At 30.7% G+C, this 19,922-nt stretch overlaps 1 long non-coding RNA gene across 1 annotated transcript; it reads right to left on the bottom strand.

Annotated features, from left to right (window-relative positions):
• Positions 1-3,225: 3,225 nt before the first annotated feature.
• LOC105179335 lies at positions 3,226-13,793 on the bottom strand. Its single transcript, XR_849265.2, has 9 exons — positions 13,265-13,793; positions 12,093-12,235; positions 11,774-11,936; positions 11,105-11,293; positions 9,748-9,922; positions 7,210-7,293; positions 6,888-6,962; positions 5,790-5,847; positions 3,226-5,645 (listed from the first exon to the last, which is right to left on the bottom strand). It is a non-coding gene; the product is annotated as an uncharacterized LOC105179335 (long non-coding RNA).
• Between the last annotated feature and the right edge of the window lie 6,129 nt (positions 13,794-19,922).

Raw genomic sequence — 19,922 nt, 5'->3', positions numbered from 1 at the left:
ATTTAAAATTATCTTAATCAACTAAAATATATATTTAATTAATTGAAGTCGGCGAGTTCAGTTGTCGTCACTATACTTTCTTTTACGGCAGTGATGTCATCAAATTTAGGGCCGATGATGGGGTAATGTGCCCCCGCTCCATCACCCCCATCTAGGAGGTGGCATCAGGGTAGGGGGTGGAGGGAGGGGCCAAGCGACGGGATTGGGGTGGTGGTGGTTGTGGAGGGGTGGGGGTGGGGGGGGGGTTTTTTTCTTTTACCTTTTTTTATATATAATTATATTTTAAATTTTTTTGTTTAATTTAGATCTTTTATGTTTAAAATCTAACAATTGAAATCAATTGATCAGATATGGCTATTATTATTTAATAAATTCAACGGTCATTAAGATAAGAAATAATACATAATAAAAAAACATCGGAGTCATATAAAAAGAAAACATTAACGTCGTTGAGTCAATTTAACAGAAAGGACCAAGTAATACATTAATAAAATATAGGAAAATTTTTCGCCTATTTTTAAAGCAAAGAAGAGTTTGTAACGGATTTTTTAAAACATCGAGAAATTTTATGCATTTAAGCCAAAAATCATAAAAAACATTATGATTTTACAACTGTTATTCATTTTTTTCACATAACTTAAAATATCACCAATCATATTTTTTCATTGCGTTTTATAGTTTTCCTGAATAAATATATTATATAAGGAATAATTTTTATTTAATTATTTAAGTTAAGACACTTAATTCTCATATCTGGACCTCTTTTGGTCCCAAAACATTCTTGAAATCAATCATCTCCATTGGTCAGGGAGGGACAAAAACATAATTAATCAAATAAAAGTCTAAAATTTACAATTTCGATCGATTTTTTTTTTGTGTATTTATTTATCACTTTTCTATTTATATCTATTACAAAAAAATTGGAGATTAAATTGATGAGGGTCGAACATGAGACCCAAAGTGCTTAAATTATTAAACCAAAACCAAAACTAAATAATATACTTATATTTACTTTTGTATTATACATTTAATTTTAAGAAAAATATATATTTCTTGGCATATTTATTTATTTTTTACAATCAAAAATTCGTTTCTATTTAATCATAATTTAAACTCTAATGCAAGAGAAATTGGGCTTGGTCCCCTACCTTTTTATAAAGGAATTATTTCAATTTGGCCACTGTGTCATTTGTTCCCATGTTTGGACCTCACCAATATATTATACATTTATTTTGTGTTTTTAACTAAAATTATCTTAACTAAAATTACCTTTTTATATATATTTTTTGCATATTTCTGTATTAATTTTCTATTTATAATTTTAACAAAAAATCTCATTTCTATTTAATGTTATTTGCATAATTTAATTTATTATTAATTAAATGAAAAGAATTACGGAATTATTTGCACCTTGCCATTAATTTTTTTATAAGAAGATAATTTTAATTTGGCCGCTAAATCATTATTTACTTCAGATATAAATTTATATTTTGATTTAAGGACTTTTGGTTCTCATGACCTTTTATCAATTTTTTATTTATATTTTTAACAAAAAAAAAAGTCATTTCTACTTAGCATTTTTTTCATAATTTAATCTATTTTATTACTAATTAAATGCATCAGATGCATTGGATCGTTTGCATTTTGTCCCCAACCTTTTTAATAAGTTAAGCACTATTTGCATCAGATGCGAATGTATTTTTCTCAATACTAAATTTATAAAGAAATAAATTAATATTATAAATATTTAATATTTCAGTAAATATTTTATACATATAAAAAATAAAAAGATAATTTTAATTTCGATTTAATAAACTTAGCCTCATCAATTTTCTTCTCGAAATATTATTTGATAATTTGATTAACCTTACGAAACCAAAACATAAATAATCTCTTTATAATAACATAAAATAAATATGTAATACATTAATGAGGTCCAAACATGACAATAAAAGTTCTACTGGGCCAAATTGAAAATATTCCATTATAAAAAGCAAATGGTCCATACATCTCTTGCATTAATTGATGATAAATTAAAATTTATATTATGAAAATAATATTAAATATAAATAAAACATTGATAAATAAATACACAAAAATATATTTTTTTATGATATAAAAGAATAAATTAAGGTCAACAAAAATAAATAAGTATAAATTATGATACACTTTTTATTAATAAATAATAATTTGTTAAGAGACAAAGTTTCAATTAAAATAACCCTAAATTCCTTTAAACTATATAGATAAAAAGTGTGAGAAGACATTTATATCCTTGAGGACTATTTTTAGTAATAAATGAGAATTAGTTTTTATAAAAGGATAGTACTACCTAAATATACTAAAATAGTTTTATTTTACTATAAAGTTATCCATGGAGCACAAACATAAAATATTGAAGCTAAAACTTTAATAAATAACAAAACATATTAAAGAATAAATATTATAAAATCACGTAAAAATTTATCACGTACCCCTCAATTTGTTTACTAATCCATTTTTATTTCTTTAGGAAAGGAATGGAGTTATAACTATAAAAGTGTTTTTGCACATAAAAATTGGCATAAAAATGTTTTATTATACAGATATCATTAAATAGAAATGTGTTTTTGTTAAAGATATAAATATAAAAGTGATAAATAAATTGGCATAAGAAACATATTTCCTAAGACAAAATTTCAATTAAGATTAACAAAAATAAATAAGCATTAAAAATCTTTTATTATTAGATATTGCACATAAAAAATAAAGAGATTTTTAATTATAAACATGAGGACCAAAAGTCCCTGACTTATTAAACAAAAATATAAATTATCTCTTTGTAAAATAAATATATAATACATTGATGAGGTTCAAATATGGGATATGGTGAGCCAACTTGAAATTATTCCTTTTTATAAAGATTGGGAGCAAAATACAAATGATCCCATTTGTCTCTTGCATTTAATTAATAATAAAAATTTTAAATTATATAGATAACACTAAATAGAAATGAGTTTTGACTAATTCGTTTATAAAAAAATCGGGGGCAAAATACAAATGGAAAAATGACCCATTCGTCTCTTGCATTTGATTAATAATAAAGATTTAAATTATACAGATAACACTAAATAGAGTTTTTTTGTTAAAGATATAAATACAAGTGTTAAAAATTCATTTACAAACTTAAGGACTATTTCTAATAAAAAAAAAAATCCATTTGTATATTAACCAAATTATGTCTCTTTCTTAAGGTTGGAGAAGGAATAAAAAGAGTGACAACAGGATGTTCTCACCGTGTAACGTGATCTTTGTTGACTGGAAGGTTTTGTTCCCCTCCTTCTTTGAACAATTGTTTTCAGTCCCTGCACTATCGAGGGGTTTGCAATGCTGTTGTCTCAAGGTGGTAAAATGAGGAACTTTGACCATTAATAAGCACACAAGAGCACAATGTCTACCACACGAGTAGATTTATTCTATAAAATCAGATTGGTAAAAATATATATGTAATTTTAATTAATAATGTATCTATCAGAATGAAAATATTGGAAGATCATATTGTAAAAACATAACACTTTCTGGAACAACCTAGCATTCATCATCTTGCATCCTAGGACTCTTTTTGGAACAACCTAGGATTCTTACAAGGTTATATTTGGTTAAATGTGTAACTCATGCACCAAAAAGCTGAAGAATGGAGAGCAACAATAGAGTTTCAACACTTGAACAAATTCAAAAAGTTGGGCAGCAAGGTGTTGAACACAAACAATTCACATGCCACAACGCAGAAATAGACCATCAATGCCACAAGGCAATGCTGGTAAAAGAGACTACAAAGTTATCCAAAACCTCTCCATATGCCAATCCAATTACGAATTACAGAAACCTATTCATGAAGGAGCCAACTCAAACTGCTCAGAACGGTAGAGGCCATGAACTCTCTAGGCTACCAATTGAAAGATTTTAGCGTATGCACTCTCAAAAGTAGCACAATCTTTTTTAACATCTATACAAGGATACAAAAATCCCAGTTCTGGCGAAAAAGAGTTACCATAAAGCTTACACAAAAATCCACCAGACACAATAACATATGAGTTGAATCCGACTCCTATAACTTCCAACTGTAATGTGTCAAGAAGTATCACATACCTTAACTTAACATCAAAGGAAATGCCGTGCTTCATAAACACGCTAAAGGCACAAACATTCAGAAACTTGTACACATAATCAATTATGTTAGCTATCACCCAAAAAGCAAAGACAACAAATAAGAAAGTGCAAACAAGAGTTTTGCGTAGAGCGAAGAAGAAACATACTCACCTTAATAACAAAATGAATAAAAAAGTCACCAAAAGATAAAAGGATTACCTCCATTCTGATATTGGATCCAAAGCAGAGTAATGAACAATATTTTGATGAAAAAAATCATGTTATCTATGTCTATATTATACACAAAAGCTGTTAATGATAACTTAATAACTTTTTTAATAATAAATAAGACCTGATTTAAAAAAAAAGGAAAAGAAACTACCTGATTTAAACTATATAGATAAAAGTGTGAGAAGATATATACCATTAAGGACTATTTTTATTAATAAATGAGAATTAATTATAAAGGATAGTAGTACCTAAATATAATTCTAGTAGTTTTTAACGAAAAGACAGATTAAAACTTATTAAAGAGGTGATTAATACTAAATATCTTTTTATCCTATTAGTCTACATTTATCACATTTATCACAAACATAAAATAGTAAAGTTAAAACTTCAATAAATAACAAAAAATATTATAAAATCACCCATAAAAAGTTATCAATCTTCCTTTATTAGAATTTAGAAGTACCCCTCAATTTGTTTATTAATCCATTTCCATTTCTTTCTTAAGGTTGGAGTAGGAAAGAAAAGGAGTTATAAGTAAACTGAATCCTTATTGACTGGCATTGGAAGGTTTTTTCCATCCTTATATCAGCAAGTGTTTTCATTGCTGCCAAGTCCTATCTAGTGGTTGCAATGTTGTTGCCACAGGATGGTAAAAAACAACAAACTCGACCTGAGTCCAAGCACGCAAGAGCACAGGGTCTACCACACGAGCAGATTCGTTCTATAAAATAAGATTGCCAAGTAACATGTAATTTAATTAATAATGCATCTAACAGAATGAAAATATTGAAAAATCATAATCTAAAAAGATAGAATAGAGTAATAAATTTAATAGCTTTACAATGTATGGGGGAAAAGGAGGAAAACGTGAGTTTTTTTTTTAGCAACCTAGCAATCATCATCTTACATTCTAGGACTCTTTTTGGAACAACCTAGGACTCTTACAAGGTTGTATTTTAGTTTAATGTGTAACCTAAGCACCAAAAAGCTGAAGAATGGAGAGCAACAATAGAGTTTCAACACCTGAACAAATTCAGAAAGTCTGGCAGCAAGGTGTTGAACACAAACAGTTTCACATACCAAAATGCAGAAATAGACCATCAATGCCACAAGGCACGTTACCTTTTGTCTTTATGCTGGTAAAACAGACTGCAAAATTATCCAAAACCTCTCACATGTCATTCCAATTATGAGTGACAAAAGCCTGTTTATGAAGGAGCCGACTCACATGCCCCAGAGTGGTAGAGGCCATGAACTCTCCAGAAGTAGCACAATCTTTTTAACATCTATATAAGGATTCAAACACATCAATCCCAGTTCTGGTGAAAATGAGTACCATAACAATCTAGGCAAAAAACCAGCCAAACACAAAATAGTTGAATCTGACTCCTATAACTTCCAACTGTAATGTATCAAAAACTACCACATACCTTCAAATTAGGGTCTCTTAACATCAGTAACAGTTACTTTGTTATGGTTTTGTATCATCTGACATATTCAAAAGGAAATATAAGTATGTTTAGTTATTGATTACATTTGTGAAAAATATATTATCCACCTACTCCATAACGCAGAATCATGTACACATGTTCAATTATGTATCAGTTAACACCAGGAAAGCAAAGGTAATAAATCAGAAGCTGCAAACAAGCAAAATCATCAAAGGAAATGTCACGTTTCATAAACATGTTGAAGGCACAATTATTCAGAAACTTGTACACATGTTTAATTATGTATCAGCTAACACCCGCAAAGCAAAGACAATAAATCAGAACTGCAAACAAGAGGTTGTTTTTAGAACAATGAAGAAACATACTGACCTTAATAACAAATGCATCAAGGAGCCATCAAAAGATAAAAGGATTACCTCCATTTTTTTATAATATATTGTGATCAAACACACACAGTAATGAACAATATTGTGATCAAATAAAATCAAGTAATCTATGTCTCAATTGTACATAAAAACTATGAATGATAAATTAATCCTCTTTTTAATAAGAAATAAAAATTTGTCAAGAGACAAAGTTTTAATAGAAAAATAAGCTATCTAATAACCATAGATTCCTTTACACTACATGGATAAAAGTGTGAGAAGACATTTATAACCTTAAGGACTATATTTATTAATAAATGAGAATTAGTTATACAACGATAGTACTACTACCACCTAAATATAATTTTAGTAGCTTTTAACTGAAAAGACGTCTATTAGTAGTTCTAATTTTTTAAGTCAATTAAAACTTATTAACGAGGTGAATAATAGTAAATAGCATTTAATAAAAAAAATTATCTTATTAGTCTACATATGATAACATTTAATTATAAAGTTGTGCATGGAGCATAAATGTAAAATACTAAAGCTAAAACTTTAATTAATAACAAAACATATTACAGAATAAATTTTTTAAAATCACCAATTTAAAATACAATCTACCTGTAGTAGAAGTACCCCTCAATTTGTATATTGATCCATTTCTATTTCTTTCTTAAGGTTGGAGTAGGAAAGAAAGGAGTTATGTTCTCACCGTGTAAAGTGAATCCTTGTTTGGAAGGTTTTCTTCATCCTTAGTTCAGCAAGTGTTTTCATTCCCTGCCAAGTCCTACCGAGTGGATGCAATGTTGTTGTCAGAGGATGGTAAAAGCGACAAACTTCGACTCGAGTCCAAGCACGGAAGAGTACAGTGTTTACCACATGAGCAGATTCATTCAATAAAATAAGATTGCTAAGTTTACATATAATTTTAATTAATAATGCATCTAATAAAACGAAATAATGGAAAATCATAATGTAAAAAGACAGAAAAGAGAAATTATTTTTATAAAAATGAAGGAAAAAAGATAATTTACCTTTTGTCTTTATGCTTGAAAAAAGAGACTGCAAAGTTCTCAAAGACGTCACCACATGCCATTCCAATTATGAATTCCAGAAGCCTGTTTTTGAAGAAGCCAACACAGACCGCCCAAAATGGCAGAGGCCATGAACTCTCGAGGTTGTATATTGAAAGATTTTAGCATATGCACTATCAGAAATAGTACAATCAATTTTAACATATCATCCAAGAGGACCATAACGGTTTCTACATTTTGTTCTAATTTCATGCAATTCTCTTTGTGCAGCGATTTAACCAATTAAGATTAACTCCACCTCAGTATTTTGGGTGGAAAAAAAAATGGACTCCTAGATTGACAAAAGGAATAGGAAAGTAGTATTTACCTAAATGCTTCTCTTGATCCCATTAGTGAACTAATTATAAGGAACACAAATACAGGGGCTGAAAACGACAACAGCATATTAATTATGAGACATGCTAGCTTTAAACTTTAGACAAAAATCCACCTAGTCCAATAACACAAGAATTTAATCTGGCTTTTACACCTTCAAATTGTGATATGTAAAACATTATCACCTACGTTACACTACCATCTTCTAGGAAATTGGGTAACTCAACAACACTGACATACACAATAAAATCCCCTCCAATTACTCGAAATAAGCACCCGTAGGAGTGTTGAAATATATTTTATCAGATTCCCCACACTGAAACCATGCTTACCCTCAAGCATGTCTCAATAAAAATTCACGAATTATCGTAGTAGCAAGTCTCAAATTTCCTTTCTGTCAGTCAAGTATATCCCCTAGACTAACATGACTTAATAGTTTAAGAAGAGATAGCAATATTGAGAACAAGCACTTGTAGCACAACATTCAACACACAAGTATCCCATTGACTTTATCAAAATCAATGAAACAAGTCTCAACACTCTCACAAGGATATCACTCTCATCACTCAAAAGTGTTTGAGAATTTGGGTTCCACTCAAATCAATACATAGCATGTCATTACCATAGGCTTGCTTGTGAATCAAATCTCCTCCACCAATGAAATTCAAATCAATGCATGAATCAGAGGGTCTTTCCATGGTTGTAATGGGGTTTAGGACAAGGTGTGGAAAAACAAAGGTCGAATGTGGCTTATTGATTCAAAGGAGTGAAGCCGACCTAGTTGCTCATCCTTCCAAGCTCATTTCCCTTCAAATCGAGTCAAGTGATATGAACAATCAAACTACTGAAACTTTTCATTTTCATTATCTGTTTCTGTTTCTCTTCCTTTTTCAGAACCTTTTCCTCTTTCTTTTTTTTCCCCCTTTTTTTCCTTCCTTCTTTCTCTCTTTGTGTTTGATCATTTTTTTTCATTTCTTCCTTTCCATTTCTTTCTTTTTCTGAATCTTTTCCTCTTTCTTTTCTTTTTTCTTCTTCTTTCTTTTCTTTCTTTTTTCTTCTTTTTTTTTCTTTTCTTTTTTCTTCTTCTTTCTTTTCTTTTCTTTTTTGCTTCATCATTTCCTTTCCATATCTTTCTTTCTTTTCCTTGGGGCTAGGAACGCGACCTTTGTATACTACTTGAATCATTTCACAAGCAACCAAGCCGACAACATCCCTTGAATGGGTTCAAAAGTTACTTGAGGAAATAACAAAGTAGGGGATAATTTGGCTTATTATGTGGTTTAACCAAGAAAAGATAAGCCAAGGCTCAAATGAGTTTTCTAAGCGTGATTGCAAGGTAGGCTATTTTCAGGTTAATTGGGTTTTCCTAAGTGCCCTTATCACTTTAATACACCAATCTTACAAGAATGTGGACTCAAAATGCATTACACAAGCAAGTTCTAGAATGGACACACGATGTTTGATGCCCTCAATCAAAAGAGACTTAGCAGCACTATTTAAATGGAAGTGCTTAGGTACAAAAGCTCACACAAAGGGCTTTTGTGTTGATACTTGAACATTGTTTATTTGATGCAGTCAATGGAACACAGTTCACACAACTTATTTTTTTTATATGCCACTAGTGCTTGTTTCTCCTACTTATCACGACTTATACCAAAATATCCTATTAATCTAAGGGATATAACAAGATAACATTCAGAAAATTCAAGTGCTACCACAAGATAATTCGCATATTTTTTCTCAAGACACACCAACTTCCTTCACAAGATCGGTGTTTAATAAAAAATGTCAACCCCCAAATAAAAGTTTTGAATCCCCACATATCCACATTCCAACAGAGCAATTCCCTGGCTGATCTAATTCTATTGTCACAATGAATAATAGGCTCTAATTTCTTGTTACTTTATTACAAGAAAGATTGTCATTCAAGTCAATCTAATGCAATAGGAATAATATCTCATAACCTGTATAGAGCACAAGTCACTCAAATCTTCATTTATTTTTCTGAAACAAGTAACTATTTTTTGTAGAGCTTTGCACCTCTTTCTAATCTTATTCTATTGTCAGCATGTATTAATTAGAAATGATGAGCTAAAGAAACTAAAAGAATAGATGTATTTAAGCATAGAAAATTTTTCTACATATGAGAACTGCGAAACTTACCTTCAAGAAGATCACAAACTAAAACCATAACACATACTGCATATAAGTGACGGGATCACCTCAGCATAACTTTTGCCTTGAAACCTTGCTCTATCCTGCCTTTCTTGCTTCAGCTGTGCAAATAATCGATGCCATGTGATCACTTAAGCAAATCCTTTGCTCCTAGAACAACACTCTGCAATAATGGGATGGGTTACTTTGTTGGAGTCGAACAAAATTGAAAATTTATATAATGTGGAATTATCATACAGAAATGTACGCCTACCCATTTCACAAGCTGATTAGTCATTTCAAAAGTTGTGTTGTAGTAAGACAACCTACGGAAGGTATAATAAATGATTGTTGTATAGACATGCTGTGAAATTTACAGTATAAACTTCTCCCATACTAATGCAAAAGTATTTATTTCTGCATTTCCGGAATCCTAGTCAGTGCATCAAATCTCTCAATTCATGCTGCTGCGCATATCTCTGCCTGCTAAAATTCTAGGATGGAAAAACCATCAGCAGCATTTCTGCATTGCAGGAACTGCATTTCTCTACTGCGGATCTGATAACTGGCAACATTCATCCCATATAATTCACATGGATTGTACATACTTAAGTTACTATTCCTCCCATTCTTAAAGATAAAAGCTATACAACAACATAATGGCTAGGTTTTCTGGATATCAAATACAAAATATTCTTTGGCAAGCAGTCATCACAAGATGCAGGCAACATGCTGAAGGACCAAATAAAGACCATATCTCCAAGATTGAAATGAAGTACGAGAGCCTACAAGGTACTGGCAAAACCCATACAAACAGCAATATAACAGCTGCTAGAAGAATATCAATGTGATTCAAAAGAAAATGAACATGAATAAGCATTCTAATTCTGACTAAAGAAGGGCAGCAAATAAGTTTTGCTTGGCTCCATCTACAAAACAATGAGTTCCAGATAAGAATTCGATTTGTCCAGTAACAAAGAAACATTGTCCAATTCCTAGTATCAAAGTACATGAACTGTTGTGTATTTAATAATGTGGAACAGTGAATCAATATCTTGACATCTTTTTTGAACTCTATTAATATGACCCCTCTGGTATGCGCTTCATATAGATCAAATCTCTAAATAGGAATTTTGTGTTTTTTTCCTTTTTACAGGCACCCAATTCAATTAATAGAGCAGCCAAACGTGCTCACTGTAGTTGGGACTTTCCACTCAGAAGAACAATAGCACATCAACAATTGGCTTTCAAGGAAAAGCAGGTATATACCGCCTAGTTCACTACCATGAAGTAAACTAAGAATGAGAACAACTGGCACAAGGATTACAATAACGAAAATAACAAATCTGCAGGATTTCATTCTTACATCTGGCGCTGAAGGCATTTTCTCTTTTGTTCATAATCACTTCCACGCAAGTCTGACTCCTGCAAGCCCTCATCCATAGCAGATGCTTTGAACTTGGCATAACTAATCCACACCTTCAAATGTTTTGTGCGGTTCAAAAGCCTCTCGTCTTTCATATTCAACATCAGATGTTTCAAAGTCAATATATGCCTGTCACCGAATAAATAGAAAATCAATACACATTGATTTGATTCATTAAATCTACAGTAGAGGTTGTAGAGCTATATAGCTATATTTAAAAAGAGGCAAGATTCGGTACTTACAAAATAACAAAATCGTAATTGACAAAGAAAAAACTAGAAGATGCAAACACACAAAAAGATTCGAAGGACCAGTTCGATGTTGGTACTTAGTGACATGGCATTATATGCAGGAGACTTGGCTATATGAGCACAGTAGATGCAGAGAGAAAATAGAACCATGTTTTTTTCTAATATATATCGGGACAAAGTTTGAAGTAAGTGCTTGAGTTACATAAAATAAACCCGTATATAATGAACTGGTAAAATAAATTATTGCCACCCACTGATCCATTTTGATGGAAGCTAGCATCGAACCGAAGTGTAAACATAGTGTGAGTGAGAGAGCAGAAAACACCCTTCAAGTTTGGGCGACGCAATGATCAAATACCTTACACAACAGCTTAGGCATGTTTAGCGCAGGTTGATCAATTGCAAGCTCAAAAAGAGCTTTGGCTCGTTCAATTTCCGCGAAGGATCTCTCCAACTCAGCAAACTTGCTCCATGCATAGCAGTTCTCTGGTGAGCACTCCAAGTATTTTTCATACAGCTTCCTGCATCGTTATATATTACCAAGTTGCAGCTCTATCTCGACGTACTTCTTAAATATTTGTTTGTAATATAATAAATGTAGAACACAGTTCAAGAAAAAACCACCAAACAAATATCAAATGAGGAATAAAGTTGCTATACATCATCTTATGTCACACCTTATCTTTGGGAGCCATGCAAATTGCCGACTCCAAAATTCGCCTTGCCGGTCAATATTTAACTGCCGTATTTAAACTGGACAGCCATCGGCCAAATCTTTGCAAATGAAAATTTGTTATAAGCAATCGTCTTTAGATACAAGCTGTAAAAGTTAAAAGTAAGTCAAGAAAGCATAGTTAAGATCACTTCATGAGAACGTAAGTTATGATGGCAGCAATCAAGAAAAAAAGAGTAACTTAGAGAAACAGTAAGCTATGGAAAGCATACAAAGGGTGCTCATTAAAAAACTATGACTATTTGCATGCAATTATTTTTACTCTATCCATCCCAATACTTGATTTCTAAAAACAAGCATGGATAATCTGATGCACCGCATAGAAAATTTCAGGTACAGATTTATTACAGGAAAAAGACTGCAAGTCAACAAATTCCAGAAGATGGTCTATTTCAGTTTAACCATATTTCTTTTATGATCACAAGTATATAGAGGCTTAGAACCATAATGGGAGCATTGCATGAGAAAAGTTAAACGGCTAATTAATCTTATTATAATCAATGCACTAAATGTACTCTTCATGTCCTACTGAGAAGATGAGGCACTAATAATCAATGCACTAAATGTACTCTTCATGTCCTACTGAGAAGATGAGGCACTAAATAGAGGATGTTTGGCCAAGCTGATATGTGATTTATTTATTTTAACAACTGCATGTACAATACTTAGGCATTCGACTAAGATGGACCAGACATTTGCCATTAACAAAACTTAATTAGTGCAGCAACTAATCACATGTGTCATAAAGTAACCACATAAAGATATGTGCATAACATTGACAAAATGGCCAAACATATGAGTAACACCATCAACCTGAGAAAGGAAAAGAACTCATTGAAAATAAAGTTTACTAAACTCTTACCTCTCTCAATTTACAGAAAATTAGAGAGAATGTTTCAAGAATCTTAGACAAGAACAGAAATAACCTTTACACCTCTAAGAGTTGTACCATTTCTTCCTTTGTGTAATCAAGATAAATACGTCTTTAACTATAAGAAGTCAAGAACTAAATCACCATACAAAAGGTGCTTGAATTGTTGTGTACTAGAAACCCATATATGCATCTTTAACACAGAATCATGAAATCAGCACTATTTAGACAAGAATTTGGTTTACCAGTGGGATTTTTCTTTGTTGGATTTCTCTGTGTTGTGTCCGCCACCTGCTACCTCTGCCGCTGCATCTCACAGAAAGTTGCAAAACCCCCTTCAAAGCGTTAATCACTCAGAGAAAAAACCCCAAATTCCAAACCCCCTCCAAAACGTTAATCGCTCAGAGAAAAAACCCCAAATTGCAAAACGCCTTCCAAAGCGTTAATCACTCGGAGAAAAAATCCCAAATTCCAAGACCTTCTCTGCTGCTCTTTCCTCTCTCTAGCGGTGGTTTGAGGGTTTTTCACTCCTCTGTATTTTTGGGTGAGAAGCGAAAATGAGAGTGAAAGGCTGAGAATGGGTGGATGGAGGGGCGAGGAGACGATAAAATGGTGGGATTAGGAGGTGATTTTTTCAGGGTTTTTACCGGTGGATTTGTTTTTCAGGAGGGGTGGATTTCTTCTTTTGTTCGATTTACCGGTGGATTGGGGGGTTTTGACCGACAAATTTGTCGAAATATTTTTGTATTTTTTTTAATTATTATTTTTTTTGTATATAGCTCTCTCTCTCTCAATATAAATATGAAATGTGAAATGAATCAACACATCTTTGTTATTAATTTAGTAATTGGTCTTTAATTTTTAATTATTATTTCTTTTAACAAAGTTAATTAAATTAAATATAAAATGTATTAAAAGTTAATTAATTATATATAAAATGTATTAACTTGTTATATATATAGAGTATAGTTCGGGTCAATTAATTTTTCTAATCGGATCTAACCAATTACACAATTAACCCATTAAATTATTTAGTCCAATCTTCAGTGCGATTTTAAATACATTGATTTTAAATGCTCGTTTGTTTTGATTATGTGGTTAAATAGATGAAATCTCTTTTTTGGTGGAAATGTGATTGTTTCTACAATAACACTTTCAAAATTGATTTCTATAAAAAAAATTACATTTTAATAAAAGCTACATGTTTTTTGGTTTTTAATCCTACTTTAAAAAAAAATGAGTTATAAGCTTCATAAAAAAAGGAAAAAAATAATTCAACGCATCTCAAAATTAAATCTTTTTTAATAAATTTCTAAAAATTCAAGTAGTGATCATAATGATTTAATTAATTCGGATTATTAAAAGTTTTTCATTACATACTTTTTAATGCAAAACAACTATGTATATTTTTTAAATCACATTTAGTTAAGAACTTAGATGTAAAACATACTTATGTTATGTTTTATCTTCATATTTTTCATATTACATATTTTAATTTTACGATAAATTAAAAATATATATAATATAAAATATATTCATATATACCGTGTCAGTAGTATGTCGTGTCCTAATTTTTTAAAGTTTTACGTGTCACTATGTCCGTATCGTATCATGTTCACTCCATTGATTATAAATTTTTACCCCAAAAAAAGCATTAAAAGAATGATAACTAATAAGTTTGGACTCTACACTTTAAAAACTAAAATGGCGCCAAATTTCAAAGTACGTAGGGGCTTTTGTAGAGCAACAAATAGAAATGAGCAACTTACATATAATGAAAACAGTCATAGGCGAGTTTTTTAGAATTCATTAAAAAGGCATTTAAAAAGTGGGAATAATATAAGGTAACAAAAATAATTTATAATTGAGACAACATATGAATAAACTAGCCCTAAATACTAAGACTCGAGGCAATTCAAGTTGTCAGCAGTCAACAATCGATAGCAAATGATAACATGCACACATATGATCATCCCATGCAGAAGTTGAAAGAAATGCAAAGTTCCAACATCAAATTTGGATGAATATCGCATATCAATCCAAATCATACATACTAGTTCCTATATAAAGGGGTTTGGCCTCTTAAGCTCAGCATTGGATATAACCCATAAACCAACACAAAATTCTTTACAACATAATAATGAATTAACCCAAAAACCAACAAAGAATTTATAGCATAACATAATGAAAAGAAAAAAAATCCCTTCACAATTCATCTATGATATCATCATATGCACATCCAACGGCTTACACATCTCCAGAAATTAAGAGAAGGGAATAACCTTTGTTGCTCTGCAGCAGCGGGCATCAATAATATGTCCAGTGGTATAGGAAGTTTGATTAGTGAACTGACCTTAAGTGGATTTAGGGATTAAATAAATATAATAAAGTACGGACTTGATTTTGTTATGGTTTGTTAGCCAATTTTTTGTTAAGTGAAAAAAATATCTTTAATCATATTCATTTTTCTACAAGATGTCCATATTTTGAAATTAGTTAATTATGTTCAAGACAGAATTAGAAAAATAGATAAATAAATAAACAAATTAGAAATACATTTTCTTAAAAATAGATTTATAACAAAGAATAAGTTTGTAAATATTAAGAACAAAAATAGATATTGAACATACAAGAACTATTTTTTATTAAGTTGGTATAATTATTCAGTGAATCCCTTATGCACATAAAAGTTTCGGTTTAATAAATTAGATGCTAAATAATTATGGTACTCATGTGAATTTTGATCTAAAAAATTTACTTAAAATCATCCAATGGAAAGATTGCTTTTGGAGTGAAAAACTGGTAGCAAAGTTGTACCTATTGAAATTGTCAATTTTAGACTTTTTTTTTTTTTTTTTAACCAAAACCACCTAGAGGTGGGGGAGCTTTTCGGAGTCCCCAGTCCTTCTATATTAAAACGCCCAAAATAGTTACAACGGGGAGGGCTACCTCCCTAGAATTTCTAGTAAAGCTATAAACAAGGAGTACTACTCCCTTACAAATAGAGCAACAAATTTTAGACTTTTATTTGATAATTATGTTTTCTCCCTCCTTGTCCGTTATCAAAACCCTAAAAATTACAGAGAAATAAACAGATAGATCTAAAACAATATTAAGAATAAATTACACATCTAATAACGACAGTGTTAAAAAAACAGTAAGAAAGAACAGATAATGCCCAGAGAGCCAGATCCGTTGAGGGACAACCCATAGTCACTAAGATCAGCAATCAAACTCACGGTTACTCAAAACTCAAACGTGAAATCGGCCACACAGACACTTTTGTAAAACAACAAAGGTTATCCACAAACTTAGGGTTTCACAAAGAACTTTGAATCGGGATAGAAAAAGGAGAAGAGGAGAGATCACAGTTGTTCGTATGTTATACAACCAGAAACAACAAGGTGATTTATAGTAGTTTTGCATTGAGGAGGATGGTGAAAAGAGGTGGTGGAAGATTATTTTCAAGGCCATAAGAATCAGAGACACAGAGAAGAAAGAGAGAAAAACCAGAGAGAAAGCGAAAGTAAAATGAGGAGGTAGAAGAATGAAAATAAGGTTAGGGTTTTAGGGATTAAGTATACTCTCAGCTTGGCCAAAACACGTCGGGGCAATAGGTTGGCAAGAGTTGGTTGGGCTAGCCAAGGTAGGCCGATATCAAGAGTGGGCCTGAGCCATCCAGGTGAGAATGAGAGAAGGGCTTAAAAGAGCTTGGGCCTACCATAGGTCATGGGCCATATTTCAATACTCCTCATTGCTAGTTACCCATTGTTAGTTAGATGGACAACCATTGGAGATAACTGATTTCAATAATGTTTGGGGACCAAACTAGATGAGGTCCAAATATGAGAACTAAAATGATTTAATATCTAACTTAAGGAATCAAATTGAAATTATTCCTTATAAAAATATATTTATTCGTTACAGGATAACATTAGAAACCAAAAGCTATAAAAGGCTATACATAGTAATTAAAAATATGATTTATGAAATTTCAAGTTATGTCAATTAAATTCAAGCAATTACTGTAGCATCCCCTTCGCTACAAGGGCTATATTTATCCTAAACGTCATACTTATAGTAATCCCTGTGTTTATAAATATAAATGCACATAATAATTTAATCCATATGTATACGTAACCCCAACGTCATAACAAGCGTAATCAACTTACAACATCATATATGCACATCAAACACCACAAGTAGTCCATCATAAGTAATCTCTATGCTTACATTCTCTCTATACAACAAAATGTGATTTGTACTCTAACTGACAAAGAGGAGAAAACAGCCTAATGGCTCGACCTGTCTGAGTATAGCACGTAAAACTATTTTTCAACAGTCAGACACCTCAAAGTCTACTCCTGAAAGAAAATGTCAGCAGAGGAATGAACCTGCCACTCAATAAGTAAATCACCAACCCTATCTATATATGTATATCAAACACAACCCAAACAGGATAAGTAGGGAATATGCATGGAATACAGTCAATTTGATTCAAACATAATCAGTTGTAGTACATCACATAGCCATCTCACAGTAAAATAATCAATTAAACTTCCTTTTCCTAGTTTGCTTACCAGAAAGTGATATCGTGTTTTTCCCGTCAATTCAATCTCACCGTTATATATATTTAAGTGAATCCCCTTGACAGTCGGCTTATCAATCTCGTTTCACAGCATCGCTCTTTTCATATCACATTTTTTTTCATATCGCAGCATCGCTCTTTTCATATCATATATTTTTTTTCATATCGCAGCATCGCTATTTTCATATCATATTTCTTTCATATCGCAACATCGCTCTTTTCATATCATTTTGCCTTATAGGCTTTTCAACACATCAAGGGGTATTCACACCACAATTACATTCAATTTCCACCACTCCCTCATTTCCACATATCACCATTCTTATAAGCAACTAGTAACATAAAACAATATATCAACATATTCTCATTTTCAAACATCCACAACACATCAAACAACAAACATAATATTTCAACGTATTTTCTCACTCCACGTACTCAATATCGTCAATCAAATTAAATTATTCACCACTCATATATTTTCAGATAAATCAATGTCAGCATTAACCACAAATTCATATAACAATAATACCACAAATAAAGGGGACATATATAGATAATACTAATTATTTACTTACCTCGACCTTACAACGCTTTTATCTATCCAATAGGTAGTGGTTCGGTCTTTTCACTCTACCCCTGTATCCTATAATGAGTTATACCACATACAGTTAATATATCGAGAATATTGTAATTTCTTTAAATATAATATTAAATATTATTCGTACAATTTCTAATAATTCTTTAATATTCCATTTCTTTTGAAATACAAATCTTCATTTTTCCTCTTTATTAACATACCATTTATTAAATATAATTTTTGGAATATTTCTATAAATTTTCTATCAATTTCTCGCTATTATACAATTTAATTGAACAATAATACATAGGATTGTATATTTAGTTAACAATTCCGATGAAATTGTATAAATTAGCTATAGTAATATTCAAATCTAATAAATTTAATAATCTAATTGACCAACGATATCATATTTATATCCGATTTGATATTTAATTCGATATTATTTTAAATAGCCAAACTCACAAAATATTCTGATTAAATAGTAAATCGCTCAATATAAATAATATTTAATAAATGGACTAATTAAATAATATAATTATATAAATTAATAAAAATTAAACTAGAAATCTTACCCCTCCGCTGCGAACTGCTGAAACAGAAAATGAAAATGAAAATTCTAATTTTGGTAAGTTTGTATATTTGTGATTGTGAGTAAGCACACATATATATATATGTATAGGTGGGGCGGTGGGTGATGGCCCACCCCCAAATCCTTTACCCTTTCTTTTTCTTTTGTTTTTTTTCTTTTCTCTTTCTTTCATATATATGTGTGTAGATATATTATTTACTAATATGTATATATCATTTACATATATATATATATATATTATTTAGTAATATATATTATATATATAATATTATTATTACTTTATTTATTTAATTAGACTTTTCTCAAATACTCATTACGTCCCTCCTAAATTTCCTTAATTAATATATGTTGCCCCAAATATTATAACGAAATCCAATTTAATCCATTCAAGTTTTATTCTATTCCAATTATGATCTATAATTTATTTACCAATTAACTAAATTTCATAAAAATTTACCAATTAATCCCACAATTATATATTATAATCTTTGGGGCGTCACAATTATTTTTAAAAATGAATAAAAATTGTAAAATCTATTCTTGCGATACTTCTTTTCTTCTGAAGAAGGGGTAAATTTTGTTGTCTATCTATAGACACTTATTCGTATTTTATTGTTCATGTGCTATGATTATGATTCATAATAAAATTTTTGACAGTCAAATTTTGTATCAAACCTACAAAAATTCATAAACATTAGTGATTAAAATTATTACACAAGGACCAAAAATGAATAAGTAGTTATAATATTATTAACCGTATAACATACATAATAACAATATGAAAATATTTATGATATATGACAAATCATAAATAATATTTTTCTAGGACTCCTATTATCAGTTAATTTTGTACATGTGTCATTGAAGAAAAATTAAAAATTATACTTCTAACTAATTTATTTTGTTTTAATACTTTCAAGAATGAATGGTGAAATAATACTAATAAGTGCAACTTATAATTAATGATTTAAATATAATTTTTCGTATATTATAAAAGCATCACACACATTTTCCCCCCTATATATATTAGCATCCATGTAGCCACGATTTTGGTCTATAATATTTACAAATTTGGTCTTATGTCAAATTAGGAACCAAATTTGTAAACATTAAGAGCCAAAATCGTGTTACATGAACATTAGGGAC

This window comes from Sesamum indicum, unplaced genomic scaffold (assembly GCF_000512975.1).
Source record: "Sesamum indicum cultivar Zhongzhi No. 13 unplaced genomic scaffold, S_indicum_v1.0 scaffold00143, whole genome shotgun sequence".
Lineage (NCBI taxonomy): Eukaryota > Viridiplantae > Streptophyta > Magnoliopsida > Lamiales > Pedaliaceae > Sesamum > Sesamum indicum.
Note: the sequence above shows the minus strand (reverse complement) of the source record. Positions and strands in the feature narration are given on the sequence as shown.